General features: G+C 37.0%; 1 pseudogene; it reads right to left on the reverse strand.

Annotated features, from left to right (window-relative positions):
• LOC100614157 (protein phosphatase 1A-like) overlaps positions 1–26,024 on the reverse strand; it is a 122,275-nt pseudogene that overhangs the window by 1,464 nt on the left and 94,787 nt on the right.

Consider the following 26,024-nt stretch of genomic DNA (forward strand, 5'->3'; position numbering starts at 1 on the left):
GCCCATCCGTGGTGGATTGGATAAAGAAAATGTGGTACATATACATGTTGGACTACTAAACACCATAAAAAAGAACAAAAGTATGTCCTTTGCAGCAATGTGGATGCAGCTGGAGGCCATTATCCCAAACAAATTAACACAGGAACAGAAAAACAAATACTGCATGTTCTCATTTGTAAGTGGGAGCTAAACATTGAGAACTCATGAACATAAATATGGCAACAATAGACATTGGGGACTCACAGAATGCGGATGGAGGAAGGAAAGCAAGAGTTGCAAACCTAACTTTTGGGTACTATATTCTATATCTGGCGGACAGAGCATTTGCATCCCCAACCTCAGCATCGTGTGATATAACCATGTAAGATACCTGTATATGTACCTATTGAATCTAAAATGAAAATTGAAATTATTTTTAAAAACTTTATGCTAGTATAATTTTAAAGCATCCTACATATACTAGCTTTTGAACATATTATTACAATACTCATATCATTTTATTGTAGAGATTAGGGAAGCTTTGTTTTCTGACCAGTATTAGAAAAGATTTGAGTAACAATTACCTGCAATCTTTAAGCAAACTTCTTTCACCTGGTATAATGTGTTCCTTAAGAAACTTAAGAATTTTTCAAAGACTTTTTGTTTCAAATATTGGTTATTATTTTAATACTAAATTTTATTTTAATATATTAAACATAAAAAGAATATAATTGTTTAAAAAATGCTCTCTCCAGAGCACTAGGAGATAAAATGATACATTTACTTATGTAACACTTTCTTAATATTCCTTTGCATTTTATTACTATCAGTGAGAGTTTTTGATATTGGACAAAGAAAGCTTAAGGGGTTAGAAAAGTTCTCTCAATATATATCTCTTGTTGGCCAATTCTGCTTCCAGCCTTTTAATGAGACTGTCCAGAATTATTCTCTTACTGAACATCTTTTCCTGCTCTCAGACCTGCCATCGTTACATCTTCCACGAAGCTAAGAACATGGAAGACAGAAGCAGCCCAAGCATAAGTCTTTTATAGTTCCCAGGAGTAAGAGTGCCAGAGATGTAGCAGGGAATTTGCCCAGTGGCTTCTCCATTTTTGACAATTTCTAAGCTCAGCTGTCAGTCAGTGTTAGCTTTGGCCTGCTGCCACCCTAGAAATTCTGCCTCATTCTGAGCTCTTGGTCACCTGGATTGCTAATTGTGCTTCCAGGGATTCTGAAGCTCCTCAATCTACACAGGTTGTCTTTTTTTAAAAAAAGATAACATGTATTTATAGAGTACAAACAAATTATACACACACACACATATAATTAAGATATATATATAATTATAGCTATTTTGTATAATATGTACAGTAGTACCCCTGTAACTAAACCCAAGTTTGGCTCCTCACTGCTTGAAAGGCAAAACTCAAGAGACAAGGGTTGGTGGGAGGAAAAGCAGGTTTATTCAGAAAGCCAGCAAACCCAGATGATGGCACACTATCATGCTAAATTACCATCTTAAGTCATTCCAAATTTTTGGCTCTTTTTATGTCAACGGCAGGAGGAAGATGGAGGGCTCAGGGCAAGAGGTAACTGATGACTGCAGATATCTGGGCACCAGCGAGGGTGTGAGGATGCTGGGAACTTCTTTTCCCTGGTCAGGTCACAGTATTTCCATAAATCTTTAACAAAACATAGTTACTTGTCCTTTAAACTCAGAGTTCTTTCTGAAAAACTACATGATTGCTGTTTTTGTGTATGATCTCACTGCTCTATAATTATCCTTGCCTATCTGTGGGAATAGGTAAAAGTCCCTTAAACAAAAATGAAGTTAGTTATGTTAATTTTTTGCTGCTTTGGTGTTACACCTATTTGAGGTGGATACATTCCAAGACCCCCCCTGTAGATGCCTGAAACTGTAGATTGTATCTAGTCCTATATATGTTGTTTTTCCTATACATATATACTTAAAAGAAAGTCTAGTTTATCAATTAGGCACAGTAAGAGATTAGCAGCAACAATAATAAAACAGAATTATAACAATATGCTGTAATAAAAGTTTTATGAATGTAGTTTCTCTCTCTGTCTCAAAATATCTGATTGTACGGTATTCACCTATTTTCAGTGACCAAGGGTAACCAAAACTGTAGCAAGTGCAACCACGGATAAAAGAACGACTGTAATTATATTACTTAACAGTTCTCAACATTTGGCTTTCTTTACACTTGGCAATGCCAGACTTCTCCTTGCCTTAAGGAAAACATTCAGTCCTATATCCCTCCTATTTTTTAAAATCCTAATGCTTTTCAAACTCCAGTATGCATACAAATTACCTGGAGAATGCACCTTGTTAAACCTCCTAGTTAAAATGCAAATTCCAATTAAATAGTTCTGAGACAGACTGAGATTCTGAATTTCTTACATGCTGTTGGATAATGTCTGTGCTGCTGGTTCAGGGATCACGCTTTTGGTAGCAAGCCGTAAACAGTGGTTCTCATAGTGTGTCCTTGGACCAGCAGCAGAAGTATCACCTGCAGACCTGGGGGAAACGTAAATTCTCAGGTCCCACTCCAGAACAACTGAATCAGAAATTTGGGGGTGGGGCTCAGAAATCCATGATTTAATTGGTCATTCAGGTGATTCTGCTGCCCTTTGTAGCTAAAGAACCCCTGGCTTAGAGTACTGCATGTTAAAATATTTCCTCCTTGCCAATTCACTATATATGAGATGTTGAATACTCTGGGGAAGAAAATCAAGGCCAGGAATGGTGGCTTATGTCTATAATCTCTGCACTTTGGGAAGCTAAGATGGGAGGATCACTTGAGCCCAGGAGTTTGAGAGCAGCCTGGGCAACATAGGGAGATGTACTCTCTACAAATAATTAAAAACTTAGCTGGGTGTGGTGGCACACGCCTGTGGTCCCAGCTACTTGGGAGGCTGAGGTGGGAGGATCACTTGAGCCCAGGAGGTCAAGGCTGCAATGAGCCATGATGGCACTACTGCACTCTAGGCTGGGTAACAGAGCAAGATCCTATCTTGTGGCCAAGGAGCGGGGGCGGGAAAGAAAATCAAAATATTTTATCCCCAAATATATTTCTTTGACAAATTTTGAGATGGCTGCCACATGGCCAGCAGATTGAAGTCGCCCTGCAAAATTGTCTTTTGTGGGGGAGATTTGCATCTGTAGAGAATCTCCGTTAAGGTCTTCCATTGTCCAATATAGGAAAGAAGAGCTGAGAGTCTGACGTAAAGATCCGAAACATTTACCAGTATATACACCTACAGAGTCATCTTAGACAGGGCCGCTGACACCAGGGAAGCAGGGCCCATCCAGGCAGATGCTGGGTGAGTAAGGAGACATGATTGTGTGGAGCTTATAGACATTCTCCTTTGATTACTTCCAGTTTCTGAGTTAAATAAGAAGCAAGCTCATCAGCAGAGAGTGAGGAAAGGGAAAAAAAGGGGGGAGCATATGAGAAAATCATTTAGGAGACAAGGAGTGTGAACATGCTTGGGAAATGTCGCATGGTTGTCTTGTAGCATTGAAGGACCCATTCTTGGTGTTAATTCTATTGATTAGGGTAAGCAAATGAAGCTAACAAGCAGCTCCCAAATCTCAGAGACATAACAAAGTGAAGGCTTTTGTTTTCCTCTCTGTTGTCACATTCCAAAGAGGTTTAGGGGTAGCAGTCGCTCTTCACATAGTCAACTGTCCACATCAAGTGTCTATAACTACATCCCCTCCACACCCTACTCCTAACCTCGAAGTCCACCAAAATTCCTTCACGATCATAAGAGAAAGACCCACACAGTTTCACAGATGTTTAGGGGTCAAGCCCGGGGGTAGTTGCCACCTTTTCTGCCGACATTTCACTGACCAGAAATCAGTCCCAGGGCTTCAGCCAGCTGTCAAGGAGACTGGGAAAAGTAGTCAAGCTTTATTTGCAGAGAGCTGGATCTAACCAGAACTGGGGGTTTGCAGAACAGGCACAAAGAAGCAAGTGAAAGGCAAAGAATTAGTGAATGTGAGCGAACAGGTGAATATCAAAATTGACCTATGAATTCAATTTGGAAAAGGCAAATGAGGAGAGGGGTGAAGGAAGTGAATAGGTGGCAGGATAAATTGACTTTTTAAATTTTAAAGCTTATAGTGCTTTGATAATATAGTAAAGGTTAAAAGAACCATCTGGGGCTTAATTACATTTTTAAGTTTCCTTGAGGGCTGTCACATTTGTCTGAGTAGCAAAAGCCTGTATAAAATAGCCGAGCCAGTTCTCCAGTCACTGATTCTTGCAAGATTAAAAATAGAAAAGAAAAAAAAGAGTAATAAGTATTTGAAGAACAGAGGATTTTATGTTCTCTTTGATGACGATCAATTAAAATATTTTGCCCATGGTTTCTCATTGAATTAATTTGCATTCCTTTTATTCTCCAAAGAAATAGGACACACGATGCAAGACTACTTTTATTGGTTTTCTTGTCAAGGTTTTGGGGACATCCAACTTAGATGAGAAGTTTTAATTGTATTGTCAGCAGGCATTAAAGTGCATCTTAAGTTGAAATGTATTTGCTGCCATGACTATAAATCCTATAAACAGATAAGTACTCAATGTAAAAATATCTGTTTCTACAGCTAGAGGATTGTAGACTGAAAGGTTCAAAAGAATCACAAACACAAAACATTTAGAAAGTGTTAGAGAAGGTAACATTCAGGAGGTTGTCTGTGTACATTCTATTTCTATGGGAGTCAAAATATGAAAGTGCACATATTGATACAACTACCGGGACCATAATTTTGAGAAAATGGTTTTGATTTCAATATATCTATTTTCCTGTGAAAGAAATAGTCTCAGACATAGCAATAGGTAGATATACACTTGTTACTGCTGTAAAAATATGGCCGTAGTTGCAACCAATTAGGTCACAGGTTTCATCTACCTTAATTAATTTCTCACTGAGCAAATACATATACTCCTGGCCATCTGCACTCAATGGCTGCCACTTGTCCCAAAAAAGGCAGCTTATTGGGAATGGAGGACAGTGGGTGTCTGGATAACTCCCAATAGTGGAAAATGAACAGAAACCTATTGCTAATAGCACATGAGTGTAGATCTTTTCAATATGATATGCCTTATTCCATTGATTCCAATAGCTCACGGAATGTCACATATACCATGATTTTAAATAACAGGAAGAAAGAAAAAAATGGGCTGGGTGTGGTGGTTCACGCCTGTAATCCCAGCACTTTGGGGGCCAAGGAGGGCAGATCACAAGGCCAAGAGTTCAAGACCAGCCTGGCCAGTATGGCGAAACCCCATCTCTACTAAAAATATAAAAATTAGCCGGGCGTGGTGGCATGTGCCTGTAGTCCCAGCTACTCAGGAGGCTGAGGCACAAGAATCGCTTGAACCTGGGAAGCAGAGGATGCAGTGAGCTGAGATCGCACGACTGCACTCCAGCCTGGACAACAGAGTAAGACCACGTCTCAAAAAAAGATAAAAAAATAAAAAAGAAAGGAAGAAATGCTGCCATTGATCCAGGACACGATGCTTTTGTATCATTGGGGATTTACATTTTATATTTGCTGGAGGATTTCACTTAGATGTAGACACTGTGTAATCAGCCAAGTAAAATGCGGTGGAACTAGACTGATTAAAATGTTTCTGAAAGTTCTTGCAATTGGAAGTCTGACTCCCTTGAAATAACTTTCAACTCAAGGCAGCTGAGTACTTTGTACCATTAAGAGTATTGGTGATGTAGCATTTCTGAAAAAAAAAAAAAAAAAAAAAAAAAAAGGCACACCTGTCTCTGCTGTCTCTGGGGTTTTCTTCTAAGCTTGTAATACCATCCTGTAAGTTCTGATACTGGTTCTTTCCTGAGCTTACTACAAAGTATGAGGTAATCATAACCGCCTTACAACTTGCTGACAGCAATGGGAAGATACTGTAAATTTTAAGGCACATTTTATTTTAGAATAAAAATGATAAGAAATGTTAAGAATGTATATGATTCTAAGAAATGTGTCATTTTTATATTTTAATCTATAAAATATAATGTGGGAAAATGTAATCTTTTTAACTCAACAAGTTTGCATTGAGCTCCTTCTGTCTTTACACTCTTGGGATGGATCAAGATAGCTTATTAACCCTCATGTGAAAGAGGTTTTTTTTTAGCCATTCAGTGTTATTCTTCAATCATTCAGTCTTAGTGCTAACCATTGAAGTATTACGTTGAGGCAGTGGGATGAAGTGGTGAAGATCAGTCTTCACAGCCAGTCTGCTTGAGTCTAAAATCTAGCTCCACCGTTACTAAGTTTGTGACATTGAGCAAGTCACTTAACCTCTGTGTGTCTGTTTCTTCAAAATGATAGCATCTACCTCACTGGTAATTGTGAGGACTAAACAAGCTAATACCCATTAAATACTTAGAACACTGCCTGGATGTAGAGTACTTCTGTATTATTTATCTGTATCTTGGAAACTTCATTTAAATAATTTACACATTGTTGTGACATAGTCTCACATAGCATCAGCAGGTTTCTCTTACCAGAATGAAGAGATTAAGAACTCAATTTAATGTCTGACTTACCTGTAGTTATATTCAGTCTTTCTGTGATTGAGTGTATGTGTGTGTGTGTGTGGTCTTCCTACTAAGTTCCGTGATAAAACAGTATCTTTTTTCTAGAAGGAGGAAGACATAAGCGCACCAAAATAATTTATATTTTTGTATTACCTGACTCCTTGCAGGAAAAAAATCATATTTGAATATGAGTCACTAATAGAGAAGTGAAGGAGATGCAGTTTTCAACCTACTAAGATGTAAATATAGATGCCTCATTGTAAGCTACTGCAATGCAATGCATTGCCAACATGTATACATTTGATTCAACAATTAGTAGATTTTCTAGGAATTTTGTGCTACTGCACTTTAGGTGATTGAATTTGCTTAAGTTCACAAATGTCTCTTTGCTCAGGAGTTGAATGAAAAATATACATTTATGTTCACACACAAATACCCGCATAATATTAGTCTTTTATATTTGTTTCTATTATCTAAAGAGTTGCCTTACCCAGAGTTTTTCTTTTGCGCAAATGAAAAACTTCAGCTGACCTGTGGACTTAGAGATTTACCAATATTAAATATTTTTAAAGTGTGGAATCTTGTGAAATAACCTACTGCACAAAAATATTCATGAATATCTTGCCATAGGCTGAAAACCAGGTGATCCAGGATTCAAGTATATAAATGTTGATTGCCTACTGTATACTTCATAGTAAAGTTCCTTGCATGCTAAATGTTGCTGAGTACGGGAGAAATATAAAACATGTTGGCTACAACAAATTGTGTGTTGTTTAGTTGATAGGAAAATACAACATGAAACATGATACACACAGACACAAATTAAATGCTTTTAAAGGATATAAGTAACGAGATATAAGTAATGAGACAATGTAGTATATAAGTAATGAGATATAAGTAATGAGACAATGTAGTGTAATAAAATGTATTAATTGAATAATAAACTGCTAGTAAATACTTAGTACATAAAAATGTTAGAAGGCAAGTGACTGCAAGACTTCAAGGAAGGTATTGCACGAGGTGGATCTAAAAGATAGATACACTATTAATAGAGAGACCGAGGAAGGGAATTCTAATGGGAAGAGCAGGAACAAATCTATAGACATAATCATGGAAGGTTCTTGGGGGACAGGATAGGGAAAGATAGTAGGAAATCAGCATCCTGAGTCAGATGGAGCCCCTGAGGAATATAATAAGTGATATTTAGTCTTAAAAATTGAGTCAGATTTTACAGACTCTTAAGAAGTAGATGTGCTTTCATTGAATACAGGAGACTATTAGGAGTTATTAAAACTTCTCCAGTGGGCCAGGAATAGGATAAAGCTCAAGCCAAAACAATATGTAGGAGAAATTCATGCAGAGAAAGGAGAGACAAAGGAAGAGTAATTAGACCTGGAAACAGAAGCATCTGTCAGCGATCTCTGCAGCGCAATCTTTACCTATTCCCAGGGCAAACGTCAGACAGAGCTCTGACTTTCTAATGCTCAGCAATTCCCATCTCTTATGGCATTCTGTCTCTTCTTTTCTTGTCCTTTGAACAATGAGTTCAAATCTCTTGATTCAGATAAATTACATTTTAGTCCCTTATTAGAGAACTTGCAGACAGTATCACTAAATGTTTTCTAAAGGTGAGAGCTACAAACTACAGAATTGCAAAGTTGGCATTGTTTCCAGGGAAAATTCCAGAATAAATTATCATACAGAACAATTAATACAGTAGAAGTTCTCTTTAAGTGCCAACGAGGGCCCATAAATAGCACTTAATGGGAAAAACCTAATTGCTTTTTCTGGCAGGGTTGTCAGAAGGAGGAGGAAGAGGTGCTAGATATATCAAATCCAAATTTCAGTGAGGCAATTTACCCAGTGTATTGTGTGAGCATTCAACATGAATGGCAGTTAAGATGGATGACCCTCTTTCCCCAGTTAGCAACTGTCTTTGGACAATTGTAACCTGGAGGGAGGTTTAGGAGCTTCTATAAGGCTCTGTCTTCGGCTGTCCTTGTTAATGAGTCAGATTCCTAGATTATCTCAAGAGATTTACATAATGAAGAGAACTGGAGATGGGTTTGCAGAGGGGATAGTGGAAAGGCTCATTCTTTGAGTTGGGCCATCCATTGCATGAGTATAATCTGTGAGTATTAAAATACTGAGGAAATAATGGAAGGGGTGGCAATGTAGGCATTTTCACTATTCTCCTGAGAACAAATTCCCAATTTAGGCCATTTATTAATAATTCTGATAGTAAAACGCTTGACAATACATTAAGAAAAAAGATATTATGGGACAAGAAAGATATTTGAAGCATCCTGGCATAGGTGACTGCCAGCAATGAGTAGTGGAAAGGATGACTCTTCTATCCCTGGGAATTTCTGGACTTTATTGGGTCAACCTATTCGAAGACTTAATTCGTAAGACAATTTTGCCCAAACTGCCAATTCATTCATTACAAGCTTTTAGGGCAAGGTTTTTAACTACGTTTTTGTTTTTAGTTCCTAGAACATAAGACATTCACATGCTCTCAAATTACAGCTTTTCCAATAACCAAACAGCCCTCACAGAGAAACGGCATGTTTTTACACCTAGCACATAATTCAACGTCATACAAATGATACAATGTAAGTAACTTCCAATCACAGTTTAAACCAAGTATGTGCTGATAGCAGCATTGGAGTTCATAGCACCTAGCAGAACCAGCTCCCCAATGTTTCACATGAAAGAGAAAAAGTAAATTCATTATTTCTATTTTTGCCACTCCAAAATGTCCTTCCTTTATTTTGTTGCAGGATAAAATATAAGACATGAAGGCCAGAAACTGAAGTTACTGATTAGTAATTTGGAACTTGCTTTAAAAAAAAAATCATGTTAACTCCAGCAGTAATTTCCGTACAGTCTTGTCGTTATCTAAAAGGGATCATCAGTCACCGCAGACTACTCCTATTAATGAAGGCACCAATGATGTTTCTCTTTTTTAAAAACTCAGGTAGGTTTTTCTCTGTTATTTGAAAGCATAACGTAGTGAAATAAGCACAGCTGTGAAACTATCAATCCATATTTAGGTTCTTCATGGTATGTGGTGGCTGTCCCACTTACTCTCTCCACCACCTTAGAACTTTGATTTCTGAACAACCAGAGAAGAAAGAAATCAAGACTTGAAAAAAAAAAAAGACTTGAAATGCACATGCTCAAAGGGTAACTATGTGGTACACTTAAGCAAACATATAAAACAAATGTGGTTTGGCTTGGTCTCCACCTAAATCTCAGCCTGAATTATAGTTCCTGTAATCCCCATGTGTTGTGGGAGGGACCTGGTGGGAGGTAATTGAATCGTGGGGGTGGTTACCTCCATGCTGTTCTTGTGACAGTGAGTTCTCATGAGATCTGATGGTTTTATAAGGTGGTTTCCCCTCCACCTCTGCTCTGCACTTCTTACTGCCATCATGTGAAGAAGGACATGTTTGCTTCCCCTTCCACCATGATTATAAGTTTCCCAAGGCCTCCCAAGCCCTGCAGAACTGTGAGTCAATTAAACCCCTTTCCTTTATAAATTACCCAGTCTTGGGTATGTCTTTATTAGCAGTGTGACAGCAGACTAATACACCATTGTTGATCCTAGTAAAGATCTTGTCCCCGAACTATGTGTCATGATATGCTTCTAAGGAACTCCACCTATGACTGCTAAAGTGAATTGGGGCAAGATAAGAGGAAGAGAAATCCCACAGACTTCAATGATCCCAGAGTCAGGTCAAAAGCCCCTGACTTATACCAGTGACTCTAGGAATGGAAAAAAGGAGGAAGGCTGGAGAGACTGTGTTGAAGGAGAGAAAGGAAGAACAACTAGCAGTCAAGATGAAAATAAAATTTCAGGTTTAAATTCTAGGACCTTGGAGAAGAGCAGAGATAAGATTAGACAAGTTGAATCTGAAGTGGAAATACTGAGATTATTAGGATATTCTGTCACGGGATGATGTCAAGACAAACTTTTTAAAAGTTTTCCATTCTCAGTTGATACATTAAGAAAAAATTTACACGTGAATGTCATCATTCTTTTTTTAGTGATGGAGACAGCGTGTATTCAGAAGCAAATACCATGTAAAGATTTCACATAACATTGTGGGACTTCAATAGAAATCCCTTTCAAACAGCTTTTCAGCTTTTTCCTTAGAGCTGACTTTTCTGTATAAATTATTATTGTACTTTCATTTGCCTCTTTTAAGACGCCTTCAAATGTACTCTATTTTTAATTTTCACAGAATTGGCAAAATTGAATGTTCTTAGATCTGTTGATTGTACAGCTTGAATTTTGTCATTTCACTCATTCCTTCCACTCAGCCACTGCATTAGACAGGTGATTAAAAATGCACTTCTAAAGAGTAGAGAAATCTTTTATTTCTCAAATCCTCTGGGACTGACACGGAGGATCAGAACAGGGTTTTTAAGCATAATGGTATAAATGACACTATTTCACTTTTTAAATTTTTACAAATGAAGGACAATCATAATTAGGTCCTATGACTGGGAGGTATGCTTGAAATGACTTATTCTTTTAAGAACTAAATACTCACGTACTTGCTTCTGTTACAAATATGAACTAGATTGCTGCTGCCCCTACTCAGGAAAATCATACGTTAGTCATTCTGGTTTTTGTGTCGTTGCTAATTTAATGGTGAAGGCTGTATTGAAATATTTGCAATGTTCACCTTGTCCTTGTAATAAGACAAGTCAATATTGACAAATTCATTCCTTTTGGGTCTCGTGCAGTGGTTCACACCTATACTCCTGGTGCCTTGGGAGGCTGAGGCAGGAGGATCACCTGAGGCCAGGAGTTTGAGACCAGCCTGGGCAACAGAGTGACACCCCTGTCTCTACAAGAAAAAAAAATTATTTTATCTGGTGAAAATTCACAGCATTCTTGATTCTAGTGCTTATTTTTTCATTCTCCATCACCACGAGTCATAGATGGTTTTCTGGATGTTTACGTTTGAATGTGATTTAGCATTTTTCTAGATGTAATGGTAGTAGACTGCACATCAACTATCACCTTTAATTAATCTCAAACCCTGTCTCCATTGTGCACCATTTAACATATTTGTTACTTCTTGTTCTTATACTTTAATTTTACAGAATTAAAATACTAATGAAATATTTCACTCTTCCAACTCTGCCTACTCTTCCAATCATCTTGGTTTTATTGAATTTTCTATAACTACTTTTTCTCCATCACCTCATCCTTCTCCACCATTACCTCTATGCAGATCATTCCTAATTTATATTTACATCTGAAAATTTCCTGAGTTTCAGACCTCATTTTTAACTGTCACAGTCATGTCTACTAGACTGTCCCCCTGACTTCTCACAATCTGGTGACTCCATCAACTCCTTTGTTTTCATACTAGCAAATAATCTTTTGTAATATGGTGGTGAAATTTCTTATACTTGTAAGTCTTTTGATGCCTTGCAAAGTATATAGAATTAAAAGTTAATGAAACTTTCATTCACTGAGTGCGACTTGACTTAGTAATGTTACAATATCTCTTGTAGAAAGATGATGCAAAATGGTTAGAGAAGCTACTGTGATGCTCTTCCAATTCAGAACTCACAATGTGGGCATTCTAGAAAGGCTGAAATTTTCTAGAACTTGGGCGTATTTATGATAAAAGACAGAAGTGGGATCTTTCCTTCTTGTCCTATTGTTTTTTCATTTATTATATGTTTTTCAAACATTCTTGTTAGTCATATGGTCTAATCTCAGGCATATCCCCAGATTAAAGGCAGTTATTATGTTGTCAATTATTATGCTGGCTACATGTTTTTCTTATACGTACTTTATCAATTTGAACTGTTCCTAGTTTGTTGAGATTTTTGTTATGAATTACTGTTCAATATTATCAAATGCTTTTTCTGCATCTACTGAAATGATCATATCCCACTTCTTTATTCTGTTAATATGTTAAAGTACCTTCATAAATTCTGATTGACTGATAAATGAACCTTGCATTCTTTAAACACTACTTGTTCATAATGTATTATGCTTCTTATATATTGTTGGATTCAACTTGGTAATATTTTGTTAAGAATTTCTGCCTGTATATTCATGAAAGATACTGATCTGTAATTCTTTTTTTTTTTTTTTTTTGAGACAGATTCTTGCTCTGTCGCCAAGCTGGAGTGCAGTGGTGCGATCTTGGCTCACTGCAACCTCCACTTACCTGGTTCAAGCGATCAAACGATTCTCCTGCCTAAGCCTCCTGATAAGCTGGAACTACAGGTGCACACCACCACGCCCAGCTAATTTTTGTATTTTTAGTAGAGATGGGGTTTCACCATGTTGGCCAGGATGGTCTCGATCTCTTGACCTCATGATCGGCCCACCTCAGCCTCCCAACGTGCTGGGATTACAGGCGTGAGCCACGGCAGCCAGCCTCTGTAATTATTTTACCATGACATCACTTTCTGATTTCGGTATTGGCATTATGCTGGCCTTTCAAAAGGAGTTAAGTAGTAATTGCACTCTTTCTATTTTCTGAAAAATTTTCTGTGAGATTAGTGTTATTTCTTCTTCGATTATTGAAACTAGCTACCTTGGAATTTTATTTTGGAAAGGCTTTAGATAACAAATTCAACTTTTCCCTCTTATGTTTTTTAAAATATGTATGCCTCTTTAAAATCAAAATCATAACATTACCTTGTGAGGTTGCAATGTATGTAGACGTAATAGATAATGTAAGTATAATATAAAGAGGTAAAAATTGAGTTTTAGATGTGCCCAGCTATTTGCCACTTTTGTTACTCTTAACAAAACATATCTGTTTCCAGATTTCTCTCTGACATTATTTCTCTTCAACTTGAAAATTTTCTTTAGCATTTTTTGGAGAGTAAATCTGCTAGTGAAGAAGTCTCTTAGTTTTCCCTCCTCTTAAAATAACTTTATTTTGCCTTCATCTCTGAAAAATGTTTATGATGTATATACAGTTCTGGGTTGACAGTTATTTTCTTACTGTAGTTTAAAGGTGTTCACCGTTTTCTGGCCTTCGTGATTGCAGATGAGAAATTCTAGTCATTTAAATCATTGTTTCCCTGTTTGTAATATGTCTGTTTTTGCTAGTAGCATTTCAGATTATTTTATCTCTGGATTTTAGCAGATTGATTTTAATGTATCTAGGCATTTTTTTTTTTGGATGGGGGAGTAGTCCTGTTTGTGGTTTGCTGATCTGTAAATTTATGTCTTTCAGATGATTTGGAAGTTTACTGCTATGATTTCTTCAAGATTTTTTTCTTTCCAATCTCAGCCTTATACTGATTCCTACACAGAATTAAGCTAGCCTTTCTTCTGCTTTTTTCCCCCACTATAAGATTTCCCCCTTACTCTCCCAAAAAGATGAGGGTTTTTTTTTTCTTTAGGAGTTTTATCTACCGATGCTGATGTTCTCCTCTGTGACTAAAACCTCTCATTGAGTCAAAAACCATAAAAGCAAACACCCTAAGCCAGGTTCCTTCTCTAAGTTTTGACTTTCCTTCACAATCTGCCCCCTTTTATTTGCCTTAGAGAGCCCACAGATATGGGTAATTTCCTTTTATATACTTGTTTGTTTGTGTTTTGTTCACAAATTTTTATTGTAATTAGCAAAAGGATTGGATTTTGTGGACTAACACCATCAAAGTGCAACTAAATTCCCAAATTCTGTTTTAAAACCACCATTCTAGTTGCTCTGTTGAAATTAGACTATAGACAGGTAAAGAGGGTGACCTCTTGGGATGCCGTTGCACATCTCCAGGTAAAAGATGATGATGATTTGATAAGGCTGGTAGCACTGCGAGTAATAAGATGTAGCCATTTTCTAGATGCCCTTAAAATCCAGCAGAAGTTTCTGGTGAATCAGATACTGAGTAGGAAAGAAAGTGAGATACCAATATAATGCTAAAATTTTGGCTTGAGCAATAGGAAGGAAGGTTTAGTCATTAACTGAAATTGAAAACGCTACAAATAGAAAAAAACAGGTGAACTGTCAAAACTTTAGCTTTGACATGTAATGGTTGAAATGCTTATTGACTATTCAAGTGGAGAGATCAAATTAGCAGAAGATATAAAAATGTAGACTTCATAAGGAAGAGACTAGGCTACATATTTTAAAAAAATAGAGTTTGCACTTTACAGATGGTATTATTAATAGTTTAGACTCCATAAGGTCCTCTAGGGAGATGGCTTTCAAACTTTAATATTCGAGAGAATTACCTGCAGTGTTTGTTAAAACTGATTGTTGAGCACTAATCCCAGAGTTTCTGATTAATTAGGTATTTGGAGGGATGTGAAAATTTGTATTTCTTGCAAGTTTCCAGGTCTTGCTGATGCTGCTGGTCTGAGGACCACACTTTTAGAATTACTGCCCTAAGGTGTGAATGAAGATATAGAAGAGAAGGCTTCCAAGGATTGAGCTTTGGGGAATTCATGTTAAGATGGCCCAGAAAAGATAAGGAACCAGCCAAGGGGACAGAGAAGGAGCATCCTGTGAGGTATGAAAAGCAGGAAAATGGTGTCCTGGAAAAGACTTTCAAGGAGGAAGGATTATCAGCTCTCATCTGCTGCTGATAGGTCAAGCGATAAAATAAGAACTGAGAACTGAACATTGCATACACCAATAAGAAGATTCTTAGTGACCTTCGCAGTATCAGTTTTGTTGGAGATTTGGGGGCAAAAGCTTGTTTGCAGTGGATTGAAGTCATATCTGTATAACATAGTCAAGTTCACAGACAGGTTCATTGGCCCTCGTAACTCAATAATACCGACCACTAAAATCCTCTTAACAATACTGTCCCCATCAAAGATTTTTTTCTTTTCTAAAGGAAGAGGACAAGCAGATCAACCAGTGTGATTTTCCTGTTTGCCTTAAAGTTAAAAATACTTAATTCAAATGAACATATTGACTTTTTGCTTATGGTATCAGTCTTTTAAAAGTTAGTTTAACCTGTACCAGTTCCTCTGATCCTGTTTAATGCTAGCTCTGTCAACAGAATGAGTTTTCCGGAGCGCTACCCAAAAGCCTGAATAGTGGAGGCTCTATCATAGTCCTACTTTTCTGGTGAAGTCCAAATTTGTCGTTTTCATTATTTCTTTTTATTAAGCAGCCATAACCTCAGTTTTGTCTTATGTGAATTAAAGACTGTGGACTGCCTCATTTCAAAACTCACACTCATCTTTAAACTTCCATGATTCTATGACTTTACATTAAGATAAAAATGGTAAAGCCATCAAGCAACATTTCTTTCTCTAAGTTTCCCTAAATTTCCTCCAAGATATTGAAGTCAGCATTTAGGAATGTCTTCTTTATTCATTATTGTAGATTCTTCCAAATAAAAGATACCATAATGTATTTGAAGTATTTGATTTATAAAAATCTGAGGTTAAATAATTTTAAGAAAATATCTAGAGTATAAAATAAGTCTTTGACAAAGTTTCTCCATATAAAATGTTTGTACATAATTGCAAACTTGATATAAACACCCCTGTTATTTACAAAGGAGTTATCAATTGGAACTAAAATATCAGTGTTGAAATCATGTTCTTAATCCTGCAACTAAATCAAACTGAGACTGGAAAGTTCAGTGAGTTAACGATTACCACCTGTGTTATTGGTATATGAGCAGTAAATAACAAGAATTTTTCTACTACAAATCTCTTCCGTAAAGCATTATTTATTAGTGTAGTTTCCGCTAACGGATAGTATGATCTGAAATGGAATATGATGCCTTTCCTAAATTGAATAAAGCATTGACAAAACATATGCAAGAAGCAGTGTTTTCTATCATTTAAAAAGGTTTTGGCTCTCAAAAAAATTTTTAAATTTTTAAGCAAGAAAATGTTTTAGCAATCAACTACAGCTAAGCTGCATTTTACAAAGAGGAAGAAGATGAGGCTCAGTAAGTGCAGAGTGGCCCTTACTCACGGCAGAACTAAACTGAGAACCACTGCATTGTATCATAGAACAAACTGGTCACAGAAGTGGAAGATATCTTGCTATGTATTATTAATATCCGATTATTACCTGATGCATGAATCACTCCACAGTCTTCCCAGTAGGATACTTTCAATGTCTATTTATACATAGAATGCAAATAAACCAAACACTCAGGGATGTTTTCCTAAAACAGGCAACTCCATTGGCAAGGTATGAATATCAACTGACGGGCTTGATATATACAAACTTGGTGCTGGGACCCAAAAATCTATAAAGATGGTTTCCAGCTTCATCCATGTCCCTACAAAGGACACGAACTCATCATTTTTTTTATGGCTGCTCAGCAAACTATCGCAAGGACAAAAAACCAAACACTGCATGTTCTCACTCATAGGTGGGAACTGAACAATGAGAACACATGGACACAGGAAGGGGAACATCACACACTGGGGCCTGTTGTGGGGTGGGGGGAAGGGGGACGGATAGCATTAGGAGATATACCTAATGTTAAATGACGAGTTAATGGGTGCAGCACACCAACATGTACACATATGTAACTAACCTGCACGTTGCGCACATGTACCCTAAAACTTAAAGTGTAATAAAAAAAAACCTATGAAGATGTTCACTGTCCTATGTCTTTTTTATGTAACTATCACAGAATTCCCATCACAAATTTAAGCCAACCTGTCAGTTCTCCCAAGGTATAGCATTTCCTGCCTCTTTTTAATTGAACTGAAAAGTTTCAGTATCTGTTGGTGAAATTCAGTTACAGTGCTTTCCTCCCTTCATTGACCATAAGATTGACTCTCTATATAAACTAGACACTTGAGACAAAAGTCAACCTCTTTATTGTTGATTCATTTAAATTTTCAAAAGTTATATATATTAGAGTAGTAACTCAGCTTTGAACCATCTCCTATGACCATGCTATTATGTCCTTTCAGGTGCTCCTGATATTTACTGCCAGAAATTATGGTCAGTGCCAAGGGTGGGAAGTAATGGCCAATGACAATTTTATTCACCCATTCTGCATTTATTAAGTACCTACTATGTTTTAGGCTGTGTGTTAGTTCTCATGCTGCTGATAAAGACATACCTGAGGCTGGGTAATTTATAAAGAAAAAGAGGTTTACTGGACTTACAGTTCCACATGGCTGGGGAGACCTCACAATCATGGTGGAAGGCAAAGGAGGAGTAAGGCACATCTTACATGGTGGCAGGCAAGAGGACGTGTGCAGGGGAACTCTCCTTTATAAAACCATCATATTTTTGTGAGACTTATTCATTGTCACAAGAACAGCATTGTGGAAAGACCCGTCCCAATGATTCAATTACCTGCCACCAGGTCCCTCCCACAACATGAGGGAATTATGGGAGCTACAATTTCTGATGAGATTTGGTTGAGGAAGAGCCAAACTATATCAGACTGGCAACAAGATGCTGAAATACTCAGGCTAAGACTCTGTTAAAGACACTGCTCTTATTCTTAAGGAAATTAAGGTCCATTAGAGGAAAACAGAACATACATACAAATAAGTGCCTTGAAGTATTACGTATAATGTGAAATATGTGCACATTGAGATTACAAAGCAGAGATTACCTCCTATGCATTTTTTGCCCAGGTATTTTTTTGTTAAGGCCTTGACTATTTTACCTTAAGTTAATTCTCTTAACTGTATAGTAATTCTGGTGAAATGATTGATAGTGACCAATTATGGAATCAACAGTTGTTTCTTTTTTTTTTTTTTTAACTCTTCAAACAAGAAGCAATACACCTAAAGAAATTTGCCTAGGGAAATTCATGTACTAACTTGAACACATTAAAATAAAAATGTGCTGATGTGAGCCAGTTTTTAGCTGCTACTAAAGTGCTATCAGTATGTCATTTTCCACGTTACTTTGTATTTCTAGGTTGAGGTGTGTTGTGTCTGAACTGAGCTCAGAGTTTCCAGTGCATAAATATGATGCATGATTCTGACTAGTTTAAATATAGAGTTCATGCATTCTTTCTAAAATTTTAGGGCTTACTTAAGAATGTAATTCTAGGAGATGGCATATTTGGCTGCAGTGGGAATTTTGAAATTTATGGTACTACTCTGGGTCATTTGGTTTATTTAAGTACGAATGGGATTTGGCCTGCCACACCTCAGCTATAATAATCCTTCATCTTCCAGACAGCGAATACATAACAAGTAAAGATTAATTAGCACCCTCTATGCTTTCAATAGCTTTAATTGCCTTTTCAGTATGTTCTTTGCAGAACACATAGAGAAATAAGGTTCTCCTGGTTTAGTGATATCGCACATTACATTAATATATTGCAACTATTTAGAGAAAACACTACTCACCTATATAGGGGAGCTGTGTTTTGCTGCACTCAAGAGTAAATGGTTCCGGGCTTGGATTTTTATCTGAGCTATTTTCTCCTGCTTTTAAGGTAAAGTGCTGCTACCTTTTCTGGAAATAAATGAAGATAACCCAAATGAGAAGAAGCGAATGCTATTTATTTCAAGCATGCTGTCACATAGGAGTCAGCCACCATCACCTGCATAGAACAGAGATTCAGAGGTAGGAAGAGGAATGGGGAGGCTTTATGGTGAGGGAAAAAAAAGAGAACTCTTCAGATATCCTCTGACTGAAATTTGTTGATATGGAGAAGCTGGAGATGGCAACTAGGAGGGGGCATCTTATGTGTTTGTTGTGAGGAGTAAATTCAGCCTTACCTGATTGGAGCTGGGTTGGGAACAGGGATAAAAATAGGGAAGCTCTCAATCCTTGACTAAATTCTGACCATTCTGGGTTGATTGCTGCAGAGGTTGCAGGTCAGAGTTCTGTTATAATATATGGTCTGCTCATTGTCCAGCTGGATATTCAAACTCTCCCTTTGAATTCCCTTCCACATTTCTGACATTAGCATCCTATTTCTAGTCTCTTGACTCTGAAGCTTTTCTTACCGATATGGAGGCAATTTAGAGACTATAAGTACATCCCTCTCCATGATCCTACATAACTGATGGGGTACCCTGGATTTCAGCATAAGCATTTGTAAAAAGGAGCATGTGATCTATTAGGTAGCACTAACATTATTTGATTCTAACTCATGTAAGACTGAAAACAAACCAGTTACGGAGCAGTAATGGCTGAAGACATTAAAAAATATTTCTCAAATTATGTTCTACCAAACACTAGTGTCATATACGATATTCATGAATATTCTTTTAAAAAGTGGAGGGTTTTCTGTATAAGTAATCTTTAATGGGATTCAATGGGTAGTGTTCAGTTTACACTGGGTTTTGCTGTGTGATAGACAAATTGAAAATTTCTCATTGATTATTATACAAATGAAACCTTATGGTTAGCTTAATGGAAGTAAAAACGGCTTCAGAAAACTCTAAGATGGTAGGCTTTCACCTCTAGATTTTAGGCTTGAGATTGTTTCCAAGGACTCATGATTTTAAGAATAATTTTTACCCTCAGATTTTGCTAATGTGTACATTTGATCTTTGGACATAGATGTTTTATAAACCAGATTATCTCCGTAAATTTTACTGGTAAACTGAACAATTTGCCCCAGAAAAAGCCATACCCTGAGTCTCACTGATGACTGATTTGGATAGTTTAGATGAAGAGATTTAGAACTTCAAGTTGATGATATTTAGATGAGAGTTGATGCCGGAATGTTGAAGGCTGTTTGGGATGTTGGGATAGGGTGAATATATGCAGGACCCAAATTTTGGGGGGCCAGAGGTGAACTGTTATGGATTCTATTGTGTATATCTCGAAATATATACTGAAGTCCTAACACCCCAGGAAACTAATACAGAATTTGGTATCTTTTTTTTTTTTTTTTTTTTTTTTGACACGGAGTTTCACACTTGTTGCCCAGGCTGGAGTGCAGTGGCACGATCTTGGCTCACTGCAACCTCCACCTCCTGGGTTCAAGCAACTCTCCTGCCTCAGCCACTCAAATAGCTGGGATTACAGGCATGCACCACCACACCTGGCTAATTTTTGTATTTTTAGTAGATACAGGATTTCTCCATGTTGGTCAGGCTGGTCGCGAACTCCCCACCTCCTGTGATCCACCCGCCTTGGCCTCCTGAAGTGCTGGGATTATAGGCATGAGCCACCGCACCTAGCCAATATAATTTTTTAAATCTACAGTTTGTAGATTGGTTTTATAAACCTAGTTTTATATCAACATCTGTAGGTGACCATAAACTCTTAGACATTTTATCTACTGTCTTAGTTTCTGTTACCTTTGAACAGAGCACTATTTGATTTAAGAGATGCCAGCTTGGTCTTTTTTATTTTCTACAAGCCACTCTTGCAACTTCTCTAGTAGCTGAAGTGTGCTACCAACTGTTTATTTTAGAAAGTAGTAAACAAATGGGAATTTTGGTTTGTTCATATCTTTACCAGATCAACTGAATTACAAAGGCATGCATCTATTGCTTTTGGATCAAGAAAGAATAAGGTGTTAGCAAACAGGAAATGATATTTTCCTTACAAAAATACAGTGAGACACATTGTAAATAATATCTAATATTGGACTTCTCTGTGATATCACAGACAGCTGAAATAATCCTTTGCCACATATTTATATCTTGGTGGAATCCATGCTATAAGCTGGCTATCTAACAAACTCTCTAAGGCTGAAAACAGTCTGTTTTTCTTTCTTTGTGTATCAAACCTTATTGTACCATTTGTTTTGTCACTGGAGGAGGAAGGGAAGCCAAGCAAACAAATGTTGGAGTGAAAGAAAATACATGATTCCATTAAATATTTAAATGGCCCTTTCCTCTGTTGACAAAAAACACAAATTGGAAAAAGTATCCAATTCTAGCAGAGTTCCTGCCAATCTCCCCACTCATGCTGTTTTGTCTATTTTCTCCAAATTTTCACTTATGTTTTCTTCTCAAACTTACCCATTTCTCTTTTTCTTTTTTCATATTTTATTATTCTATGTTGTTCTATGGTATGTGCACTATAATTCCATTATGTATGTACTGCAACTTATTTAACCAGTTCCTCATTAAATGACATTTGTTTCTAATCATTTGCTATTAGAAAAAAATGTTGCAAAGAATCAACTTCACTCATGTCAATTTATCTTTTTGAGCATAAATGTTTGATAAAGTTTTTGAAGTGAAAGTGCCAGACTGCGATTATGTATACTTTTAGTTTTGAAACATACTGTCAAATTGCCTTGCAAAGTGGCTGAATGACAGGGGCCATTTTTTTTACCCTTCCTTACCTAAACATGTATTATCAAACTTTTCAATCTTTGCCAATCTGATAAGGGTTAATTTATCTGAGAGTAGTTTCATTGCATTACTCTTATTAGGTACAGTTCAACATAAATGAGTCCTTTGTGATATAAGTTGCAAAGGTCTCTCTCGATTTTCCATTTACCCTGTTTTTTACTATAGTAGATTTTGCTATGCAAAATTTTAATTTTTTATTAGTTTATCAATCTTTTCTTTTATACTCCTGAGTTTTGTGTCATATTTAAAATATCTTTAATTCTGAGATTATGAAACATTTTCCAAATGAGTTTTTCTAATTTTCTCTAGTTCTGTTTTCTTAAAACTATTTAATATTTAATTAATTTAGAAGTTGTTTTAGATATAATTATTTCTTTTCCTTTGGGTAGATACCCAGCAGTGGGGAGGCTGGGTCTACTAGTAGTTTTATTTTTAGTTCTTTGAGAAACCTCAATATTGTTTTGCAGACATTGTATTAATTTATATTCCCACCAGCAGTGTGTAAGTATTCCCTTTTCTCTGCACACTCAACCAATATCTATTTTTTTCTGGCTTTTTAATAATAGCCATTCTGGCTGGTGTGAGACAGTGTCTCACTGTGGTTTTAATTTGCATTTCTCTTACGATCAGTGATGTGGAGCATTTTTTAATGTTTGTTGGCTGCTCGTATGTCTTCTTTTGAGAAATGTCTGTTCATGTCCTCTGCCCACTTTGGAAAGAGGTTGTTAGGTTTTTTTTTTCCTGTTGTTTGAGTTCTTTGCAGATTCTGGATATTAGTCCTTTGTTAAATGCATAATTTGTAAATATTTTCCCCCATTCTGTAGGTTGTCTGCTTATTCTGTTGATCATTTCTTTGCTCCACATAATCTCCTTAAGTCTCATTTTTCTATGCTTGTTTTTGCTGCATTTACTTTTGAGGCCTTATTCATAAATCCTTTGCATCAGCCAATGTCCAGAAGAGGATTTCCTAGGTTTTCTTCTGGGAATTTTTATAGTTTCAGATCTTACATTTATGTCTTTAATCCAAAAAGGCATCTGCACTTGTATATTTATTGCAGCACTATTCACAGTAGCAAGGTCATGTAATCAATCTAGGTGTTTATTGATGGACGACTGCATTAAAAAATGTGATGTGTATATACCACGGAATACTATGCAGCCATAGAAACGAATGAAATTCTGTCTTATGTAGCAACACAGATAGAGCTGGAGACCCTTATCCTAAGTGAAATAACTTAAAAACAGAAAATTAAATACTGCCTACTCTAACTTATACATGAGAGCTAAATGATGGGTACACAAGACATACAGAGGGAAATAATACACAAGGGGGACTCCAAAGGGAGGAAGGGGGATCAGGGTTGAAAAATTATTGAGTATAATATTTACTATTCAGGTGATGGGTACACTAGAAGCTTAAACCTCACCATTAGGCAATATAGCCATATAACAAACCTGTGCATGTACCACCTCAATTTATAAAAATTAAAACAATTAAAAATTTAAAAAGAAGCCAAGTGTGCACCTTGCCACGCTGTCACTGCCACCACTGCTGGCATGTGCAAGCAAGGATGGATTCCGCTGCTATCATACTATGAAACGCTTTGCTGTCACCACCCATCAGAGTGTGAAAAGCAGCAGTCCAGGATTACCTCAGCCCCAACCCAGCACATTGTATTCCTAACCTTGAGGAGCTAGAGAACAAAGATGGAGTGCAAAACAAGTCCCCCAGAGTTAGGGCATGCAGCCCAGGAGTTGGGAGCTGAGTGTTGACCCCCTAAAATCTTCCAGAAGTGAAGCCAGTCAACTAAACCCACCTTACACTACAATCAAACCCTGAAGGTCAACAAATAGGATAAAAGAAAAGAAAAAACATCCAAAGGTCAGCAACTTCAAAGACTGAGGAAACATAAGCCCACAAATATGAGAAAGAACCACTGCAAGAACTCTGACAATTCCAAAAGCCAGAGTACCTTCTTTCCTCCAAACAATCATATTACATTTCCAAAAAGGTTCTGAACTCAGCTGAGATGTCTGAAATGACAGAAATAGCAACCAGAATATGGATAGAAAAAAAGATCACTGAGATGCAGGAGTACATTGAAACCCAATCTAGAAAGCAAAGAATTACAACAAAATGATATGGGAACAGACAGACAAAATAGCCAGTAGAGATAAAAACATAACAACCTGATAGAGCTGAAAAACACACTGCAAGAATTTCATAATATAATCACAAGTGTTAATATCAGAATAGACCAAGCTCAGGAAAGAATTTCAGGCTTTCTGAAATAAGACAGTCAGACAACAGAATAGAGAAAAAAGAATGAAAAGGGACAAACAAAATCTACAAGAAATGGGGAGTTATGTAAAGAGATCAAATATATGATTCATTGGTGTCTCTGAAAGAGATGGAGAGAGTGTGAGCAACTTGGAAAACATACTTCAGGATATTATCCATGAGAACGTCCCCAACCTAGCTACACAGGCCAACATTCAAATTCAGGAAATGGAGAGAACTCCAGTAAGATACTTCAAAGAAGATTATGCCCAAGACACATAGTCATCAGATTCTCCAAGGTCAAAATGAGAAAACAGTATGTTGAAGGGAGCTAGAGAGAAAGGTCAAGTCACCTACAAACGGAAGCCCATCAGACTAACAGCAGACTGCTCAGCAGAAAACCCACAAGGCAGAAGAGATTGAGGGCCAGCACTGAACATTCTTAAAATAAATTCCAACCAAGAACTCATATCTGGCCAAATTAAGCTTCATAAGCAAAGGAGGAACAAGATCCTTTCTAGGCAAGCAAATACTGAGGGAATTCATTCCCACAAGACCCACCTTACCCACCTGAAGGAAACACTGAATATGGAAAGACTGTTACCAAAAACAACAAAAATACACTGAAGTACACAGACCTGTGACACTACACATCAGCCACACAAACAAGTCTGCATATAACCAGCTAACATCATGATGACAGGATCAAATCCACATATAACAATACTAACCTTGAAGGTAAATGGGCTAAATGTCCCAATCAAAAGACACAGAGTGGCAAGCTGGATAAAGAACTATGACCCATTGGCATGCTGTCTTCAAGAGACCCATCTCACATGCAATGACACCAACAGGCTCAAAATAAAGATCTGGAGGAAAATCTACCAAGCAAATGGAGAACAGAAAAAAGCAAAGGTTGCAATCTTAATTTCAGACAAAACAGACTTTAAACCAACCAAGACCAAAGAAGGCAAAGAAGGGCCTTACATAAGGGTAAAGGGTTCAATTCAACAAGACCTAACTATCCTAAATATATATATGCACCCAACACAGTAGCACCCAGATTCCTAAAGCAAGTTCTTAGAGACCTTTAAAGAGACTTTTACTCCCACACAATAATAGTAAGAGACTTCAACACCCCAATGACAGTATTAGATAGATCATCAAACCAAAAATTAACAAAGATATCCCAGATCGGAACTCATCACTGGATTAAATGGATGAGATAGATATCTACAAACTCTCCATTCAAAAACAGCAGAATATACATTGTTCTCATCACGACATGGCACTTACTCGAAAATTGATCACATAATCAGAAGTAAAAAAAACAGGGAATGGACATGAACAGACGCTTTTCAAAAGAAGATATACATGTGACCAACAAGCATATAAGTAAAAGCTCAACATCACTGATCATTAGAAAAATGCAAATCAAAACCACAATGAGATACTATCTCACACTAGTCAGAATGGCTCTTGCTAAAAAGTCAAAAAATAACAGGTGCTGGCAAGGTTGCGGAGAAAAAGGAACATTTATATGCTGTTGATGGGAGTGTAAATTAGTTCAACCATTGTGGAAAACAATGTGGCAATTCCTCAAAGACCTAAAGACAGAAATACCATCTGACCAGCAATCTCATTACTGGGTATATACCAAAAGGAATATAAATCATTTTAACATGAAGACACATACACACATATGTTTATTCCAGCACTATTCACATTAACAAAGACATGGAATTAACCTAAATGCCCAGCAACAGTAGACTGGATGAAGAAAATGTGGTATTCCGTGGAATACTATGCAGCCATAAAAAATAATGCAGGAAGATGGACAGAGCTGGAGGCCATTATCCTTAGCCAATCAATGCAGGAACAGAAAACCAAATACCACACATTCTCATTTGCAAGTGGAGCTAAATTATGAGAACACATGGACACAGAGAGGTAGAACAAGAGACA

Source organism: Pan troglodytes, chromosome 7 (genome assembly GCF_028858775.2).
Source record: "Pan troglodytes isolate AG18354 chromosome 7, NHGRI_mPanTro3-v2.0_pri, whole genome shotgun sequence".
NCBI classification, from domain to species: Eukaryota; Metazoa; Chordata; class Mammalia; order Primates; family Hominidae; genus Pan; species Pan troglodytes.